General features: G+C 47.7%; 1 protein-coding gene and 1 pseudogene across 1 annotated transcript in view; one reads left to right on the top strand and one right to left on the bottom strand.

Moving 5' to 3' along the window:
• LOC124553493 overlaps nucleotides 1-21,622 on the top strand; it is a 571,696-nt gene that overhangs the window by 374,076 nt on the left and 175,998 nt on the right. The gene's annotated exons all lie outside the window — the stretch shown is intronic.
• LOC124554258 lies at nucleotides 9,508-9,625 on the bottom strand (annotated as a pseudogene).

Below are 21,622 nucleotides of genomic sequence, written 5' to 3'. Positions count from 1 at the left end.
GGACAGAAGATGGCTAACACCAGGCGCGTATGTACGGAGGTGTCCGTGGACTGGGACTGCTGCGTCGGCTATGGGCCGCTTAGTGTGACGTCACTAACACTGCTGGGCGGCCTTGTTATCCCGAGGGTGTCGCTACTGGAGATGGGGGAACCGCTCCTGAACTGATTCATAGAGTTGAATCTTTCAAAGGAGTGAACAATCAGTGATTCAGAAAAAAAGAACGGTAGCTCCAAACGTTTCCCACAGCAGAGAGAGAGAGAGAGAGAGAGAGAGAGAGAGAGAGAGAGAGAGAGAGAGTCGGAGCAGACCAGCGGCGCCTCTGCCGGTCAGAGCACACAGCACGCCACACAACACAGCCGGCGCCGGCCTGTGCCCTGCTTCTGCCTTGGCTGCCTGCATTGTGCAGTGCCCCATTGGATTTTGTGTTTCACATATGCCATGCCGTCTCTGTGCTTCTTCTGCCGCGTGCAGTGTCTGGAGCAGCTTAACTCAGCATCGCACTCCGTCGGCGATCGTTTCAGTCGCACGTCCTGCCCTCTGGGCGGTTGATGTGAGCAACAGGACAGAGAGCCTCCTAGCGGAGAACATAAGAACTACTTGCAACAACCTGCTCGCAAGAGAACGGACGATTTGGATTTGTCTCGGAGCGGGTGAGTGGTGGCCGTTCACCGCTCCCCCCACCCTCGGAACTCGCCCGCTCAACGCTCACCCCACCGTTCTCGACTCTAGCCAGAGCGTTGAGCAAAGCAACTCAGGTGTCACTCTGGTCTCTGCGGTCGTAGCTCACGCAGTAATACAGCTCGCGGCTCGACCTGCTTGACTCGGCGCCTCTGCATCGGAGTTCGTCTCTACTGGATATTGTTCTTCGTAGTAATACCGCTATGTATATTACGTTATTATGTTATGTATACATCATTTGTTTTTATTTTATTTTTATTTGTTTAAACTGATCAGATTAGGTTCCTGACGGCTCCTCTTACTATAGGATTTTTATCACGGACACTCGAATTTACGCTTTAATTACGAGCGAACCGATAAACGTATTGCAAAATGTGATACACCAATATGTTCCTTGTTTTATTCCGCAGAAGGCTATATGCAGCATTTTAGTCTTACAGTCAAATTATATATATATTTTTTCTTATTCTGGTACGGATTTTACGATTTTAGGCGTCTTTAGAAGGAAACGTTCACTTAAAAAATATATGGCATGCGATGTATTTGTACAAGGTTAATGAAATTTTAATACATTATAGCCAAATATATTGTTAATTTAAATCTCAAGTTACAACATTTTCCGATCACCCAAAAAACCACGATAGTGCAAAATAAACCAATAATCAAAAACTTTGTCATGTAGTGGAAATTTCAATAAACAATATAAAATTCGTACTCATTATCTGTGTTACTTCAAAATAGGATCAAATAAGATCAAAATACAGGTATAGTACTGGAATAAACCAAGTTTAAAGGGCAATGTGCCTTCCATTTATTTTCTATTGTGAATGAGTGGTGAGTGATGAAAAAGAGCTAGTTCATTTCAGGGAGTGAACAGTTCTGATCCGATCTCTGAAAAGAACAGTTTTGCCCATCTCTAGTCGCTACGGCTGCGGCCCTTAAGGCGTCGGCACACGGGCCGTGCATCCGAGCGTTGAGCATGGCGAGTTTCTGACGTCATAGCGTGGAATAGCACGTTCGGGAGTCTTTCCGAACGTGCAGAGCAGTATCTGGCATGTAGGATATTCTGAGCGTGCGTCTGAGCGTTGACCAATGAGGTGGCACAACGCCGCCTACGTCACACGCACGCCGTCTCGCTTCAGTACAGAGTTGTGAGGCGCCATATTGGCATTCGTTTCAAGCCTATACGTGTATGTGCCATTTCTGAGCACCAGCAAATTGAGGATCACTGGAAAACCCGTTGTTAACTGTGTGATCCGTTGCAATAAAATAATGAGAAACATCATACACATGGCAAAAGAATTATTGTAACTTGTGTGTCATGAGAGTAGCCTATTTTAAGGCAACAACACACTGAAGATCCACCCAGAACGCATTGTTCTCGGTCAGTTTGTTATAATTGAATTTCAATTAGTAATATAGCTACGAGTAAGGTTTTCAGTAAGAGGTAAAATAATACAATTGTTGGTTTAGCGTAATGGGTAGCGTAACTGTCCTGTACTGAGCTGTGATTTGGGGCCGTGGTTCGCGTCTTGCCACTTCCAATTTTTTTCCTAACTTTCGCGTTTTTATTAGGTTCTGATAGTTTATTATTAGTTTAATGTAAGTATATACTATAATATTTGATGTCGTGTAAACATAAGTTCACCTTTTTTGAGGGGTGACTTTGTTCGATTGGCTTAATCTACAGGACAGCTTGCGCTACTTGTATAAAGATATTTTGCTCCTTTTTCTTTTACGCTTCGTAATTCACATGTTGCAAAGATTCTGCTACTGGGTAGGAAGAGTGATCAAGTAAGACTTACCTTGGGGTTTTACTAAAATGTGGGAATGATGAAATAATGTTTATCTTATGCGGAGAAGTATTCCAAATTTGTACCGCACTGTTTGTGATGGAACTTTTACAAGCCTGTGTCCTTAGTGATTGGACATGGTACTTTCCTTTTCGTGCACGATGCAGGAAATGTGCGTTTTAATAGAGCTAACGTGGCAATTTTACGGGCGCCCGTTGAGTAAACAGTGCGATTTACGAACCGGAATCATCCCACAACTGCCGCTGGAGTGCGTCGCGATCGCGTGTACCACGTTGGGACCCACGTGCCGTGTGCACAAGTCGCATCGTTCAGCAGCACGTCGGACTTGGCACGCACGACGTTTAAAGTTGGACAGGACGGTCCGTGTGCCGACGGCTTTAACCGTGACACGCAGCCGAGTGCCATCCCGCTCTCCGTGCTGTTACGACTCCCCTCCCGTGTGCGCCCCACCCCCGTCCGCTACCCTCGGCCAGTAGCGGGATCTGCTTGGCGGCGCAGCACGCCCGTCTGGTTGCCTGTGCGGGGTCACTGACCTCGCGCTGCAACTGGAAGGTCACCGCTTCGCTGCCCGCAACGGACTTGCGGCGGCATTGCGTAACCCAGCCTGCGGTCCTCACACGGCGCACGGAGTCAGCTACCAGCTGCCTGTGTCAACATAGGGCTCTGTACAAAGCATCGATGTATCAATATAACCATACGTCTTACAATAAACGTCGATATACGTCGGCGACATTCCTTTCTTCGACATATACAGGGTGGCGCAGGGAAACGGCAAATTTCGAAATAACGTCATTTCCACGAATAAATTCATAAAACTAGTAATTTATTAACCCTACGACGCGTAAGGGGGGGGGGGGGGGTTCATTGAACCCACAATTTTTTTATGTTCCCTGCTTTTGCCCAAGTCACTTTCATACTACATATCCCCTTTGAATTATTGTTTGTTGGCTATTTTATGAAACGTTAGTGTCAATATATTTTATAGAAAATTCCTGCTTTGAAAGAAAAAATAAATAGACTTATTATGGGTCCAACAAACCCCCCCCCTTATGCTTCCATGCTATACAAAATTTCCCTTAGTAGGATTTCGTATTTCTCATCTCTACAACAATGCAAGTTAGTTTCTTGTTGGTTGGTATTCTTGATATTCACAACAATCGGTGTACTTTCAGGGGAAGTGATTGTTGATGTCAGTCAGCTGTTATTTATCTTGTAAACTTGTAGTGAGTTGGTGCAGTGCCCAAGACGTAGGCCTCCAGTAACTTTGGTGCCCTACACAGCAAAAACGAAACCAAGTCAAAACTTACTGATGTTGTCAACAATGCACCAAGATAAAGGCACTGTTGGAGGAGAGAAGAATAAAACCGAGATAAATGCTTATTATAATTCCACCAAAGGTGGAATTGATACCATTCATCAAATGGCGCGTGTCTACAGCTGCAAGAGGGTAACAAAGAGATGGCATCTATCTGTATTTTACTCTCTCATCGACATTTGTGCTATCAATCCAGCAACATCCAAGATGGAATGAAAAGAAACACAACAAACGGAAACTTGATCTTCTGCAAGCTGGGATGGAACTAGTGAAATTGCAGGTAGAAGAAAGAAGTGCCAATGTAAAAGGGTTACCTAGCCAAACTGTTCAATCAATGGAGACTATTCTACAAAAGAAAATCAAAGAAGTGACAACAGAACCACGTCAGCCTCCTGCAGGGAAAGGTCGGTGCCATGTTTGTGTATGAAAAGCTAAAACAAAGAAGCAGAAGTACAACAATCTAAGTAAACCAAAACAGTATTGTGGACAGTGTCATAAACATGTGTGTAACATACATTCACAAAAAAGTTGTGAGGTGTGTCTCTTGCCTTGAAGTTGAGGACTCAAGAGTATATGAACACATCTGTATTTTGTATTGTAATGTGTCAATTTTTTATTCACTCAATCCAATATTTATAACGATCAACAACATTTATAAACCGATGCCTTATTTAAAATTCATAAGCCATTTTGAAAGTTGTAATTTTTCGTCAGTAAACTTATTTAATACCTGTGGGCTCGCAGAACCCCCCCGCCCCCCCTTAGGCATCCAAGTTAGAAAAAAGGGCTTGGGCGTTCTAGGTTTAACGAAAGTGAATGTATTCAGTATGCCATTATTCAGTATGTCTTTACAATGGAAATGTCCAAAAGTCTCTCTTTACTTTTTAAAGATGGCATCGGAAAGATGTGCTCCCATTCGGCGTTCACACTCTAACAGCCTGTTACGAAAACTCTGGAATGCGCGGTGTGGCAAATCTTGGGGAATGTCAGTGATTTCGTTTTCAGTGTTCTCCTTCAGTTCACGGATTGTTGCAGGACGTGTACGGTAGACCTTGCCTTTAAGATACCCCCACAGGAAGAAGTCGCACACACTAAGATCAGGCCGTGCTATGTCGCCGTTACGTGAAATAATGCGTCTTCCAAACAATTGAGAGCCGGCCGAAGTGGCCGTGCGGTTAAAGGCGCTGCAGTCTGGAACCGCAAGACCGCTACGGTCGCAGGTTCGAATCCTGCCTCGGGCATGGATGTTTGTGATGTCCTTAGGTTAGTTAGGTTTAAGTAGTTCTAAGTTCTAGGGGACTAATGACCTCAGCAGTTGAGTCCCATAGTGCTCAGAGCCATTTGAACCATTTTTGAAACAATTGAGGAACTGCTGCCATCGATTGTCGAGCAGTGTGTGACGTGGCTCCGTCCTGCTGAAACCACATGTTTTCGACGTTAAGATTAAGCTCGTACAGTCTCAGTACAAAGAATGTTCGAATCATTTCAACATATCGAGCGGATGTTTCTGTCACTGCACTACCATCCTCACGTTCAAAAAAATAAGGGCCGATAACACCGTGACGTGATACAGCACACCATATTGTGACCTTGGCGCTATGTAGTGGTCGCGGGTGAAACTCTCAAGGATTGTCCTGTGCCCAATAACGAAAATTCTGTTTGTTCACGAATTCGTTCAGGTGGAAATGGGCTTCGTCTGATATCCATAAGTTACCGAGGAAATTCGCCTCCTCGTCGATTTTAGCCAATATCTGGCTACTGAGCTCCATACGTGACGCTGGGTCTCGTTCGTGTAAGTGTCGCACAATCTGCAACTTACAGGGATGGAAGTCTAATTCGTGCAGTGTTCTTTGTAAGCTCCGTCGCTTAATCCCTAGCGAAGACGCATGCTGTCGAACGGAGTGGCGAGGACTTGACTCGACTGCAGCTCTAGCAGCTGCAATGTTCTCTGGGGTACGTACTGTTGGAATGCCACTTGGAGGTTCCTTTTTCACGGCAGATCCCGTTTCTTCTAAATTACGCACCCACGTTGTAATCGCACGCGCAGATGGGACACGTCCGTGACGTCCGAGCTGGTAATGCTGTCGAAATGTTCTCTGCGCGGCAGTCGCACTATCACCGTTTCTGTAAAACGCTCTCAGAGTTACTGCACGTTCCGCGCCAGTCCAATTCTCCACGATTACGAAATGGCAATGCGTTCACATCAATTGTGAAAAGTTTCCAACATCTGCCATCTGTAACGTTCAACATTTCCCGTTCCCCTGCGCCACCCTGTAGTATGTGATCAAAACTGTTGTGGGTTGGCAGGAGAGCTAACACCGTATTATTAGAGGAAGCCGAAAGGCACGCGTTTTAGTTCACGCAGGCTGGCGTGAGGTCTGGAACAGGACAAGGAAGTTAGACTTTAGAAAAAACGGACGTAGGTGGTGGAATACTAAACTTTAAGGGGCTCCGGAAAGGCTCAAATTCATCAAAAGTTCAATTTTTACTTTTTGCGTTTTCTGAATCTGCAGACTATTACCTTTTAATAGATATATAATTTATTCAATTCCGAAGACTACAACTATTTTTAATTTTTTTTTGAAATGTGTTCTACATGGGCGTGACCCACTGTGGCGCTGTTAAACTGCTGTCAAATGGTGTTATTATTAACGTCCGTGTTCATCAGGTACATTTTAGTGATGTGAGATAAAGTATGTGTTGTGGCTAACCTGTGATGGTTCAATATATATCGCTGGTGTGATTGTCGATTGTTTCATGTTTATTTACTCTGTCGTTATCTCGAAAATATTCGTAATTAATTCTGTTTCTTGAGTCTCTGTTTTGTTGAAGTATAATAATGAGTAAAAGTAAAGTTATTAGAAATCCTCTGAAGGCTTTTAAGAAAAGGAGGAATGTTGGAAAGCAAAAAGTATGTGTTATTACTGTAAACAATAAAGACGATAACCAAGTGAGTGAACCTAACCTCTCAAGTACACCTGCCCATAGCAGTCAAAGTGGGAAAGAAAATACTTCACAGAAGAAGCTTGGTTCAATGAGCGAAAACTATGAATGTTTTATGGGCGAATCGGATGTGAATGAAATATTTGATATGTCGGTCCTCAAAGGAATTTTTTCAAACTGTGTAAGATGTATTCATTGTAGTGAAGTTGGTCTGGAACTCTCCATAATAAAGCACGTAGGACTTGCTAGTGAAATACAACTGAAATGTGATAAGTGTTCATACATGACCACCTTTTGGAACAGTGTTGCAGTAACTGCAACTGAAGAAAATGGTAGCAAAATCTACGAATACAACAACGAGCGATGCTTGCTTTAGACAAGGAACGCCTTCGGGCTGCAGACAGGACTGTAAAGAGTCTAGAAATACAAGCAAGAGTAAACAGGAGGAGGAACAAGAGGAAGCTGGAGGAGGAGTTTGCAGAGGATGAAGATAATCCATCCTATGGACCTGGAATGCACTAAAAAGTTAATCCAATCTTTGTCGCTCGATTCCCAAAACTTTTATTTTCTCATACTAATTACACGTTTTCTAAGGATCTTCCAAACATATTTGTTTCAAACTTTCAGTAAATGTTACACAGTACCTTCTGCATAATTTAACACAGCCTTTTTCCAAAAAACTGTATATTTTTGAATATATAAATAAAAAATTGCAAAAAAATGTTGTGAATTTTCATTACAATTGAAAAAAAATGATCTTTAATAACTGAACTAAAATTTTGTAAAATCCCTGCGTTAAGTTGTAGCCCATATTCCAATAAATAATCTGTAAAAAGTTCAACTTAATATCAGCTTCCACTCTCGCAGGCATACATTCAATCAGGTGCTGGAAGGTTTCCTGGGGAATGGCAGCCCATTCTTTACGGAGTGATGCACTGAGGAGAGGTATCGATGTCGGTCTGTGAGGCCTGGCGCGAAGTCGGCGTTTCAAAAACATCCCAAAGCTGTTCTGTGGGATTCAGGTCAGGACTCTGTGCAGGCCAGTCCATTACAGGAATGTTACTGTCGTGTAACCACTCCGCCACAGGCCGTGCATTATGAACAGGTGTTCGATCGTGTTGAAAGATGCAATCACCATCCACAAATTAGTTTTCAACAGTGAGAAGGAAGAAGGCGATTAAAACATCAGTGTAGGCCTGTGCTCTGATAGTGCCTCGCGAAACAACAAGGATTGCAAGCCCCCGCCACGAAAAAAACGACCACACAATAACTCCACCGCCTCTGAATTTTACTGTTGGCACCACACACGCAGGCAGATGACGTTCACCGGGCATTCGCCATACCCACACCCTGCCATAGGATCGCCACATTCTGTACCGTGATTCGTCGCTCCAGGCAACGTTTCTCCACTGTTCAATCGTCCAATGTTTCCGCTACTTACACCAAACGAGGCGTCGTGTTGTTAACAATTCTTCCGGGTTAATATGGCCGTGGTCCATGGAATTCTTCTATTTCTAAAGTTTCATCCAATACTATGTTGGACATCTTCAGAGGTATGGCTGGTCCTGCTGAGTCCTGCCGACTCAGGACTCAGCAGGACCAGCCATACCTCTGAAGATGTCCAACATAGTATTGGACGAAACGTTAGGAATAGGAGAATTCCATGGACCACGGCCATATAACCCGGAAGAATTATCAACAACAGTACCATCCGGTCGTGAAAGCCTTCATTGTATAAAACGAGGCGTCGTTTGGCATTTACCGGCGTGTTGTGTGTCTTATGAGCAGCCGCTCGACCATGAAATCCAAGATTTCTCACCTCCCGCCTAACTGTCATAGTACTTGCACTGGATCCTGATGCTGCCGGCTGCTGTGGCCGAGCGGTTGTAGGCGCTTCAGTCCGGAACCACGCTGCTGCTACGCTCGCAGGTTCGAATGCTGCCTCGGGCATAGATGTGTGTGATGTCCTTAGGTTAGTTAGGTTTAAGTAAAGTTCTAAGTTCTAGGGGACTGATGACCCATAGAGCTTAGAGCCATTTGAACCATATTTTTTTCATCCTGGTGCAGATTGGAATTCCTGTGTGATGGTCTGGATAGACGTCTGCCTATTACACATTACGACCCTGTTCAACTGTCGGCGGTCTCTGTCAGTCAACAGACGAGGTCGGCCTGTACGCTTTTGTGCTGTACGTGTCCCTTCATGTTTCCACTTCACAATAACGTCGGTAACAGTGGTGTTAGCGATGCGTAGGAGTGTGGAAATCTTCCTTACAGACACCCAGTCACCTGACAACGTTAGAAGTCCGAGAATTCCGCGGAGCGCCCCATTCCGTCCTCTCACGATGTCTAACGACTACCAAGGTCGCTGATATGGAGTCCCTGGCAGTAGGTGGCAGCACAATGCACCTAATATGAAAAATGTATGTTCTTAGTGGTGTCCGGATACTTTTGATCACATATTGCATCTAGATCGAGACGGAAATATCGTGTCGATATTTTTATTTTATATTTTTTTTGCAGTTTTCGTAAAATATTTGAAATTGTTTTTTAAAATAGTCCACTCACTCCGCCTTCAGGCCACGAGTGGCCTACCGCGGCCATCCGACCGCCGTGCCATTCTCAGCGGAGAATGCGGATAGGGGTGGGGTCAGCACACCGCTCTCCCGGTCGTTATGTTTGTAATCTTGACCGAAGCCGCTACTATTCGGTCGAGTAGCTCCTCAACTGGCATCACGAGGCTGAGTGCACCCCGAAAAATGGCAACAGCGCATGGCGGCCTGGATGGTCACCCATCCAAGTGCCGACCACGCCCGACAGCGCTTAACTTCGGTGATCTGACGGGAACCGGTGTATCCACTGCGGCAAGGCCGTTGCCTTTTTAAAATAGTAGTAGAACAAAGTTTTAGTTTCACTATATGATGGAGGAATGTTACTACTTTCTTAGCATTCATCACGTCCAGTCTCTCTATTTGACTGGGCAAATCAAGTGCAGGAGGCACAAAAAAGAAGCCCGATTGCACTAGGGGATGCGCGGAGGGTGGGGGAAGAAGGTGAGCGCAACAGCAAGATTTCCGGTGTGAACAAATAGCACAAGGAACTGTTTTCTGCGCAGCTAGTGAACTATTTCATCACATCGGCAGTCTTCAAAAACACTTCCTGAAACTGACGAACAAAAACCTAAATGACAAGACTGGGTTTGCGGTGGGCCAATAGGTGTGAAGCGGAATACTGACGTAATCTGCACTACCAGGAGAAACGTTTAGCTCGATCATGAAAGTTCGACGCTACAACCGGTAGTCGCTGGCGTTTGCAGAAATGAAAAAACAGCGAAGTCGACATGAAGTGTTCCGGACGAATCCGATACGTGACGAAAGCAAATGACGGGCCGTCGGACACCTTTTATTGTGCCAGTTAGATGCAGGTAGCATTGCTAGCGAGGTGGTTACCACCAGACGTGAACAGGCGTCATTTTCCTTTCAGTTCTTGCTCTAATGGGGGATAAGCAGGCTGCGAGCTTGTTGATGGAATATGATTGTTCGCCTGCCTGGGCGGCTTCCCTTCTAGTGAAGTCTCCCAACATTCCACTGTTTCGTTTATCTCAGCCAGCGTCAGTAGTACCTTTGGTGTGTGTCGTTACGTGTTGACGTGGACGTTCAAGTTTAGTTCCTTTGTTCCGTTTTTGTCACTGTCAAAATGATAACCATTGAAGGACCTGTGTTTTTAGTCGAACAAGTGTTCAAAGCTGGCCGTAAATACACAGTTTCAGTCCGTCAAACATTTATTTCAGTTTTCCCGGAGACAACACTCCCACATCGCGATACTGTGCGAGATTTGAGTAGGAAATTAAGAAGTACGGGTTCAGTGACAGATGCACCGAGAAGTGGTCGTCCTAGCGTTTTGTCTGAGGATAAACTACTCGATATTTCCGATAAAATGTCCACGGGTCCGAACAAGTCAGTAAGGAAACTCGCGCAGGAAATCGATGTTAGTGTCGGAACGGCCCACACAGCTTTCAGGAAAAAATTAGAACTTTTCCCACACAAAGTGACAGTCGCGCAAGAACTGAAAAATACTGATCATGGCAAGAGACTGCATTATTGTTAATGGTTCAAAAATTTTGTTCAATAAATTGGAAGGGATATTCTTAATGAAACGTTTTTCACTGGTGAGGCGAGGTTTCAGTTTTTCGGGTACGTGAACTCGCAAAATTCTCGTATGTGTAGTAATGCAAATCCATTGTGTATTCATGAGGAAACAATTCATTCTGTGAAAATAGGAGTTTGGATTGCAATTTCTAGACTTCGCATTGTGGGTCCAGTGTTTTTCAACGAAACAATAAACGCTCAACGCTACTGCAGGGACATTCTGTACCCATTCACAGGAGAACTTCTGTTTAAGTGAAATACTGAAGGGTTATTTTCAACAAGATGGTGCAACCGCGCCTACAGCTCGCGTTTCAATGTCACTGCTTGCTGATGTTTCTGGTGATCGCATAATTTCACAGGGACTTCGGCCTCCACGATCGCCTGACCTAACACCACCTCACTTTTTCTTCTGGGGTGCAGCAAAGGTAACTGTCTATAAAAACCGTCCAAAATCCATCAATGAGTTGAAAACTGCAATGTCCATTTTCACTGCTTCTGTTACAGAAGAAATGTTACAGCTTGTGTTTGGAAACATGATTAGACAAATTGAATAGTGTATTCAACAACAGGGGAGACACTTTCAACATTTAATGTGAAAATTTGTAAGTAAAAATGAGTATTCAATAAATTAATAACTTGTATTTCACTGAGTTCCATTTCGGTACATTCACTGCGGCATACGACACGCACGGCTAACAATCAATTAACCAAATTGCCAGGAAGAATAGGCGCACAGAATTCATCATTTAAGGAACAGAACCACAACTGTAATCTATTTATATCGTGAGATGACATTGTCTTGTATATGTGTATAATCAATTTAAATAAAACTTTCATAAACTTTGCATGGGACTTGATTATTTTTTATTACGGTAATAGTAAAAGTAGCTCAAGATACGTGGGTCACTCCAAAAGAAATGCACTCAATTTTTTTTAAAAAATCGATCTTTTATTCTACATGTTTGGAAGTTTTACAGTGTGTAGATGCATCCTTTAGGAACAATATTTTCATTTCTCCACATAATTTCCATCCCTTTCAACTCCCTTACGCCATCTCGGAACCAGCGCCTGTGAACCCGCACTGTAAAATTCTGGACCAACCTGTTGGAGCCACTGTTTGGCAGCGTGCACAAGGAAGTCATCATCTTCAAACCTTCTTCCACGAAGAGAGTCTCTCAGTTTCCCAAAGAGATGATAGTCACACGGAGCCAGGTCAGGACCGTAAGGCGGGTGTTTCAGTGTTGTCCATCCGAGTTTTGTGATCGCTTCCACGGTTTTTTGACTGACTTGTGGCCGTGCATTGTCGTGAAACAGCAAAACGTCCTGCTTTTGCCGATGTGGTCGAACACGACTCAGTCGAGCTCGAAGTTTCTTCAGTGTTGTCACATGTGCATCAGAATTTATGGTGGTTCCACTTGGCACGATGTCTACAAGCAAGAGTCCTTCGGAATCGAAAAACGCCGTAGCCATAACTTTTGGTTCAAATGGCTCTGAGCACTATGGGACTCAACTGCTGTGGTCATAAGTCCCCTAGAACTTAGAACTACTTAAACCTAACTAACCTAAAGACATCACACACATCCATGCCCGAGGCAGGATTCGAACCTGCGACCGTAGCGGTCGCGCGGTTCCAGACTGTAGCGCCCAGAACCGCTCGGCCACTCCGGCCGGCGCCATAACTTTTCCAGCAGTAGGTGTGGTTTTGAATTTTTTTTTTTCTTTTTCTTGGATGAATTTGCACGATGCCACTTCATCGATTGCCTCTTCGTCTCTGGTGAAAAATGACGGAGCCATGTTTTCATCACCTGTCACAATTCTTCCAAGAAATTCATCTCCACCATTCTCGTACTGTTCCAAAACTTCGCAGCATACCGTTTTTCTTGTTTCTTTGTGAGCCACTGTCAACATTCTGGGAACCCACCTGGCACAAGCCTTTTTTAACGCCAACACTTTCAGTATTCTGTAAACACTTCCCTCCCCTATCCCAGCGTAGCGTGACAATTCGTTCACTGTGATGCGTCTGTCAGCAGTCACCAATTCGTCAACTCTCTGCACATTGTCTGGAGTGTGTGCAGTACGAGGCCTGCCGCTGCGAGGACAATCCTCAATATTGCCGTGCCCGCTTTCGTCACGTAACCTGCTCGCCCACCGACTAACTGTACTGCGATCGACAGCAGCATCTCCGTACACCTTTGTCAATCTCTTGTGGATGTTTCCCACTGTCTCGTTTTCACAGCACAGGAATTCTATGACAGCACGTTGCTTCTGACGAACGTCAAGTGTAGCAGCCATCTTGAAGACATGCTGTGAAGGCGCCACTCACGGGAACAGGTTGAACTAAGTTTGGAAACAAGCGGGAAGGATGTATCTACACACTGTAAAACTTTCACACATGCAGAATGAAGACTGTATTTTTACATAAATAGTGTGCATTTCTTTTGGAGTGACCCTCGTATCTTTAGCACCCCCACCTTGAGGTTTTTCTGTATCCGCCACTGGTTTAGACCCTGTTTGGTTCGTCTTTTTGGAGCGTTTCCTGCAGAACTTTTGGCTTCCTTTGACATTACACCGTGTAGAGACGGCGAGACAGCAGCTAGGACGCAGCGGTGGTCTCCGCCGTGGCCGGCAGACAGCGGTACAATGGGCGGAAGTCGTAACGCGGCGGCGCTAATCGAAAGGACGCATCTGGGGCGCGCGCCCAGCCCCGCTATACGCCGTGCTGTACGCAGGAGCGCCGGCGAGCAGCGGGCGAGATAAAGCGGGGGCGGAGCCCTTCCTGCCTGTCTCACACGTGCCGGCAGCTTCCGCGGCCCGCACCGACTTGGCTCACGTACTCTGCCTTTACCGGTTTGTACTAGCACTGCCTAACATAGTAGCAAGTGGAGCGAGCACGTCAACATCTGGACGCACCGGCGGATGCAGCAGGGCGTCCGTTTTGTACAGCCACGCTCATAAAATAAGGATAATTGCAGAATGTGGTGCCACAGAACGTGGCACTACACAAAACTGGCGCTAATAGCATAGGCACATAGGGAACACACACGACACACATCTGTAAGTCCACGGTATTGGTGATAAGTCGAGAAAACCGTCCCGAAACACACGTGTCTTACAAAACACCACTGTTTCCTGCGCATGTACCCCGACATGAATATGGGATATGACCACCATGCACACTTACACAGGCCGAACAACGGGTTGGCATACTCTGGATCAGGTGGTCGAGCAGCTGCTGGGGTACAGCCTCCCATTCTTGTACCAGTGCCTGTCGGAGCTCCCGAAGTGTCGTACGGGTTTGAAGACGTTCAGCTATACGTCGACCGAGAGCATCCCAGACGTGCTCGATGGGGTTTAGGTCTGGAGAAAAGGCAGGCTACTCCATTCGCTTGATATCTTTTGTTTCGAGGTACTCCTCCACGATAGCAGCTCGGTGGGGCCGTGTGTTATCATCCATCAGGAGGAAGGTGGGACCCACAGGCGGACATACTGGCGCAAAATGGCGTCCCGATACACCTGACCTGTTACAGTTCCTCTGTCAAAGACGTGTAGGGGTGTACGTGCACCAATCATAATCCCACCCCACACCATCAAACCACGACCTTCATACAGGTCCCTTTCAAGGACATTAAGGGGTTGGTATCTGGTTCCTGGTTCACGCCAGATGAAAACCCGGTGAGAATCACTGTTCAGACTGTACCCGGACTCGTCCGTGAACATAACCTGGGACAACTGTTCCAATGACCAAAAAAAAAAGGTTCAAATGGCTCTCAGCACTATGGGACTTAACCTCTTTGGTCATCAGTCCCATAGAACTTAGAACTACTTAAACCTAACCTAACCTAAGGACATCAAACCCATCCATGTCCGAGGCATGAATCGAACCTGCGACCGTATCGGTCGCGCGGTTCCAGACTGTAGCGCCTAGAACCGCGCGGCCACCCCGAACGGCTCCAATGACCATGTACTGTGTTCTTGACAGCTCGCTTTACGGGCTCTCTTGTGACCAGGGGTCAGTGGAATGCACCTTGCAGGTCTCCGGGCGAATAAACCGTGTCTGTTCAGTCGTCTGTAGACTGTGTGTCTGGAGACAACTGTTCCAGTGGCTGCGGTAAGGTCCCGAGCGAGGCTACCTGCAGCACTCCGTGGCCGTCTGCGGGCACTGATGGTGATATGTCGGTCTTCTTGTGGTGTTGTACACTGTGGACGTCCCGTATTGTGGCACACGGAGGGCCCGTGCTACGACCTGCTGTGTTTGACCAGCCTCCAGTCGCCCTGGTATTCTACCCCTCATAACGTCACCAATATGTGGTCTCTGAGCCATTCTCAACACACAGTCACCATTAGCACGTCTGAAAACGTCTGCACACTTACTCGCTACACCGTGCTCTGACATGCACCAACACACCTCTGCGTATGTGGACTGCTGCCAGCGCCACCGTGCGAAGACCGCAGGTCAAATGCACCGCATGGTCACACCCCGAGGTGATTTAAACCCGCAAACCGCCCACCAGAGCGTTGTTTCACCATGTATCAGCATTATCCTTAATTTATGGGCACGATTGTAGATCATGATCTGCCGACTCCTTAAAAGGCATAAAATCGATTCGGCCTTCAGGTTCCTAGCAAAAGATTGACACCCAATGAGACCCGTGAAAGACGATAAAGGTCTCAGAATGCCAGGCGTCCATGACATACTGAGTGCATTAAAAAGAATCATCCAATATAAAAAAATCACAACTATTATATTATATGAGATATGTGCGTGCACAACGTACTGTTCTAGGCGCTACAGTCTGGAACTGCGCGACCTCTACGGTCGCAGGTTCGAATCCTGCCTCGGGCATGGATGTGTGTGATGTCCTTAGGTTTGTTGAGTCCCATAGTGCTCAGAGCCATTTGAACAACTTACTGTTCCAGAGAGGAAGCTCTCGATTTCTACGTGGTTCCCGCTAGGTACCAGCAGTATGTGCCCACTTCAGTTCTACTAAAAATGGTGTCGGGACAAGACGAAGAGTTTTGTGTTCCACCTTTTGCGCAGTGCGGGTCAGTAATAACTGTTCAAGCGTGACTTTCGTACTAGGTAGGGTGCGGATCCTCTTACAGCACAGAGCATTAGACGATGGCATGGAACAATTCCGAGAAACAGGTTGTTTTTTTGCATAAAGGCAAATCGCCGGCCGTCCCCGAGTGCCTGACACACACGTCCATGGCCTCCGCCACAGTTTCACGAGGAGTCCGCAGAGAAATCCGTTCGCCGTCAGCTCCACAGCTCAACGTGCGTCCTATGTCCGGCTGACATGTGTTGCGTCGACGTTTGCACTTGAAACCATACAAAATTCCGCTACTGCAAGCTTTTAGTAAAGGTGACAAACACAAACGTTCGGAGTTTTGTAATTTCTTTCTTGGCAAGATGGAGGATGACACTTTTCTTGCACGCTTAGTGTTTAGTGACGAGGCAACTTCCCATTTAAATGGGAAGGCGAACCGTGATAAAAAATGGTTCAAATGGCTCTAAGTACTATGCTACTTAACATCAGTCCCCTAGAACTTAGAACTACTTAAACCTAACTAACCTAAGGACGTCACACACATCCATGCCCGAGGCAGGATTCGAACCTGCGACCGTAGCAGCAGCGCGGTTCCGGACTGAAGCGCCTAGAACCGCTCGGTCATGCCGGCCGGCCGCAACGTCCTACTCAGTTCAACACTGTAAAACAACTAGCACACAAGGAACAATGAAACTTGGCAGTTACAGAGTAAACACAGGCGTGTGCAGGGATGCCAACCGCGTTTCTCTCCAACACACGGCCGCAGCTCGTGGTCTAGTGGCTATCGTTGCTGCCTCTGGATTACGGGGTCGCCAGTTTGATTCCCGGCCGGGTTTGGGATTTTCTCTGGCCGGGGATAGGCTGTTCGTGTTGTCCTCATTATTTCGTCATCATAATCATCATTTGTGCCAGTGGCTAGTTTGGATAGTGAAGAAATTGGACCGTGTAAATTTGCGACTTTGTACGGACGCTGCTGACCCCGCAGTTGAGCGCCCCACAAACCAATCATCATCTTCATCATCATCTCCAACTCACCACTGGCAGGAAATTACCAATGTACGGAAACTTTCTGAGCAGGTCTACTATACTGAGCTTAAAGGACAATACATACTATTTTTGCAGGCTTTTTTGTTTTGGGATTACATTTTTACACTACTGGCCATTAAAATTGTTACTCCAGGAACGTGACGTGCTACAGACGCGAAATTTAACCGACAGGAAGAAGATGCTGTGATATGCAAATGATTAGCTTCTCAGAGCATTCACACAAGGTTGGCGCCGGTGCCGACACCTACAACGTGCTGACATGAGGAAAGTTTCCAACCGATTTCTCATACACAAACAGCAGTTGACCGGCGTTGCCTGGTGAAACGATGTTGTGATGCCTCGTGTAAGGAGGACAAATGCGTACCATCACGTTTCCGACTCTGATAAAGGTCGGATTGTAGCCTATCGCGATTGCGGTTTGTCGTGTCGCGACATTGCTGCGCGCGTGGGTCAAGAGCCAATGACTGTTAGCAGAATATGGAATCGGTGGGTTCAGGAGGGTAATACGGAACGCCGTGCTGGATCCCAACGGCCTCGTATCACTAGCAGTCGAGATGACAGGCATCTTATCCGCACGGCTGTAACGGATCGTGCAGCCACGTCTCGATCCCTGAGTCAACAGATGGGGACGTCTGCGAGACAACAACCATCTGCACGAACAGTTCGACGACGTTTGCAGCAGCATGGACTATCAGCCCGGAGACCGTGGCTGCGGTTACCCTTGACACTGCATCACAGACAGGAGCGCCTGCGATGGTGTACTCGACGACGAACCTGGGTGCACGAATCGCAAGACGTCATTTTTTCGGATGAATCCAGGTCCTGTTTACAGCATAATGATGGTCGCATCCGTGTTTAGCGAGGTCGCGGTGAACGCACATTCGAAGCGTGTATTCGTCATCGCCATACTGGCGTATCACCCAGCGTGATGGTATGGGGTGCCATTGGTTACACGTCTCGGTCACCTCTTCCTCGCATTGACGGCACTTTGAACAGTGGACGCTACATTTCAGATTTGTTATGACCGGTGGCTCTACCCTTCATTCGATCCCTGCGAAATACTACATTTCAGCAGGATAATGCACGACCGAATGTTGCAGGTACTGTACGGGCCTTTCTGGATACAGAAAATGTTCGATTGCTGCTCTGGCCAGCAGACACTCCAGTTCTCTTTCCAATAGGAAACGTCTGGTCAATGGTGGCCGAGCAACTGGCTCGTCACAATACGCCAGTCACTACTCTTGCTGAACTGTGGTATCGTGTTGAAGCTGCATGGGCAGCTGTACGTGTACACGCCATCCAAGCTCTGTTTGACTCAATGCCCAGGTGTATCAAGGCCGTTATTACGGCCAGAGGTGGTTGTTCTGGGTGCTGATTTCTCAGGATCTATCCACCCAAATTGCGTGAAAATGTAATCACATGTCAGTTCTAGTATAATATATTTGTCCAATGAATACCCGTTTATCATGTGCATTTGTTCTTGGTGTAGAAATTTTAATGGCCAGTAGTGTAATTGAAGTTTTATTGAAAGTGGCAGACCTACGGGTGGGTGCCTAGTAGGAACATGTAGGTCTTCTGCAGAGGTCTGCTTTGGGCCTCCTTCTCGTCCCACACGTCTCGATCTCGAATTACCGCCAGCGTCGGGGTCATAGGAAGTGTGACGCGGCCTGGTCTGTCGAGAGGGGCGGAAAAGGGGGGGACCGTGACAGCCTACGATATTGAATTACGTGAGAGAGACAGAGGTACAAGACAGGGACAGATAGGCTCCCGAGCTTTATACCCGGTGTACAGTGTATAGTGTTTCAACAGCTTCCGACACGGATATCGATTTTGCCTCGCGAACCCTGAGGAGCGGAAACAGTATCGGGTGGTGGAGGTGTCGTCGGCGGGGGGAAGGTGGCGGGGGGGAGGGGGGAGGAAAGGCTGAGGAGGAATTCGAAGGGCACTGGAGGGGAGCTTGCGATGTGACCGACCGGTCCATCAGCGAGCATGCTCGCGGGCTACCGGGGGGCGATTGTTGTCGTGTGGATACGTTTGTGGAGCAGCGCTGGCGGCGTGAGCGGCCAAGATGCCGACGTCGACGCCCCGCCTCGGCGCGTCAGGTGTGGCCGACAGGGCGCAGGGAGGCGGAGATCAGCTCCAGAGGGACACCAGGTAAATGCGGCACACCTCTACGCTGTGGCAACCTAGTCTTTCACAGCGACGGTCTCGCATTGAGGTTTGTACCACATCATTTCCCAACCGTCCACGTGTTCCAGTCCTATCTCCTGAGCCAATACAACACTGCACCAGGAAGGGTGGTTTTTCGTATGCTTGGAGGTTATGGGCTGGTGATCGCCTAATCTTCCTAAATGGCTTGTGGCTGGGGCCTACGTGGCAGTCTTACATGGAGACTACTTTTCTCCACGACGGCCAACTTTCGCATATTCCGCTGCAAAATAAGTTCCTAAAGGCCTCCCAGAAGCACCGTAAACATCCAACAGTCTGTTCCTGATTGTGATAGGCTGAAAGGCCCAAATGCATACATACACTCCTGGAAATTGAAATAAGAACACCGTGAATTCATTGTCCCAGGAAGGGGAAACTTTATTGACACATTCCTGGGGTCAGATACATCACATGATCACACTGACAGAACCACAGGCACATAGACACAGGCAACACAGCATGCACAATGTCGGCACTAGTACAGTGTATATCCACCTTTCGCAGCAATGCAGGCTGCTATTCTCCCATGGAGACGATCGTAGAGATGCTGGATGTAGTCCTGTGGAACGGCTTGCCATGCCATTTCCACCTGGCGCCTCAGTTGGACCAGCGTTCGTGCTGGACGTGCAGACCGCGTGAGACGACGCTTCATCCAGTCCCAAACATGCTCAATGGGGGACAGATCCGGAGATCTTGCTGGCCAGGGTAGTTGACTTACACCTTCTAGAGCACGTTGGGTGGCACGGGATACATGCGGACGTGCATTGTCCTGTTGGAACAGCAAGTTCCCTTGCCGGTCTAGGAATGGTAGAACGATGGGTTCGATGACGGTTTGGATGTACCGTGCACTATTCAGTGTCCCCTCGACGATCACCAGTGGTGTACGGCCAGTGTAGGAGATCGCTCCCCACACCATGATGCCGGGTGTTGGCCCTGTGTGCCTCGGTCGTATGCAGTCCTGATTGTGGCGCTCACCTGCACGGCGCCAAGCACGCATACGACCATCATTGGCACCAAGGCAGAAGCGACTCTCATCGCTGAAGACGACACGTCTCCATTCGTCCCTCCATTCACGCCTGTCGCGACACCACTGGAGGCGGGCTGCACGATGTTGGGGCGTGAGCGGAAGACGGCCTAACGGTGTGCGGGACCGTAGCCCAGCTTCATGGAGACGGTTGCGAATGGTCCTCGCCGATACCCCAGGAGCAACAGTGTCCCTAATTTGCTGGGAAGTGGCGGTGCGGTCCCCTACGGCACTGCGTAGGATCCTACGGTCTTGGCGTGCATCCGTGCGTCGCTGCGGTCCGGTCCCAGGTCGACGGGCACGTGCACCTTCCGCCGACCACTGGCGACAACATCGATGTACTGTGGAGACCTCACGCCCCACGTGTTGAGCAATTCGGCGGTACGTCCACCCGGCCTCCCGCATGCCCACTATACGCCCTCGCTCAAAGTCCGTCAACTGCACATACGGTTCACGTCCACGCTGTCGCGGCATGCTACCAGTGTTAAAGACTGCGATGGAGCTCCGTATGCCACGGCAAACTGGCTGACACTGACGGCGGCGGTGCACAAATGCTGCGCAGCTAGCGCCATTCGACGGCCAACACCGCGGTTCCTGGTGTGTCCGCTGTGCCGTGCGTGTGATCATTGCTTGTACAGCCCTCTCGCAGTGTCCGGAGCAAGTATGGTGGGTCTGACACACCGGTGTCAATGTGTTCTTTTTTCCATTTCCAGGAGTGTATTACAAAAATGGATGTACCCATTATACGAGGGTATTTCGGAAAGTAAAGATACACCGTACGCCAGAGGAAGAGAAGAGTTTTGGCAAGCAAGTTGGCAACACTGGTGTTAACCTTGAACCGTTAGCTTTCTCCTGTCGGTCGTTCGGCAGTTGAACGTTGCTTCTGGTTGGAGTAGGTCGTGTTTAAAATGGCTGCGCCGATTCAGAATCCCGCCAAATGGGAAGTGCGCTCCGTCATACGTTTTCTTCATGCAGGAGGTCAGCGACCAGCGGATACTCACAAAGAAATTGTTTCTGTTCATGGGAACATTATGAATCGACAAAATGTAACGAAATGGTGTCGTCATTTCTCTGAAGGCAGTACCGATGTTGGTGACGAACAAAGGACAGGTTGGCCATTTGTGACGAGCGAGGTGGCGCAGTGGTAGCAGACTGGACTCGTATTCGGGAGGACGACGGTTCAATCCCACGTCCGGCCATCCTGATTTAGGTTTTCCGTGATTTCCCTAAATCGCTCCAGGCAAATGCTGGGATGGTTCCTTTGAAAGGGCACGGCCGACTTCCTTCCCCATCCTTCCCTAATTCGATGAGATCGATGACCTCGCTGTTTGGTCTCTTCCGCCAAACAACCAAAACCCAAACCCGGCCATTTGTGATCTCTGATGCCCTTCTTCGGAGAA

This window comes from Schistocerca americana, chromosome 11 (assembly GCF_021461395.2).
Source record: "Schistocerca americana isolate TAMUIC-IGC-003095 chromosome 11, iqSchAmer2.1, whole genome shotgun sequence".
Classification (NCBI taxonomy): domain Eukaryota; kingdom Metazoa; phylum Arthropoda; class Insecta; order Orthoptera; family Acrididae; genus Schistocerca; species Schistocerca americana.
Note: the sequence above shows the minus strand (reverse complement) of the source record. Positions and strands in the feature narration are given on the sequence as shown.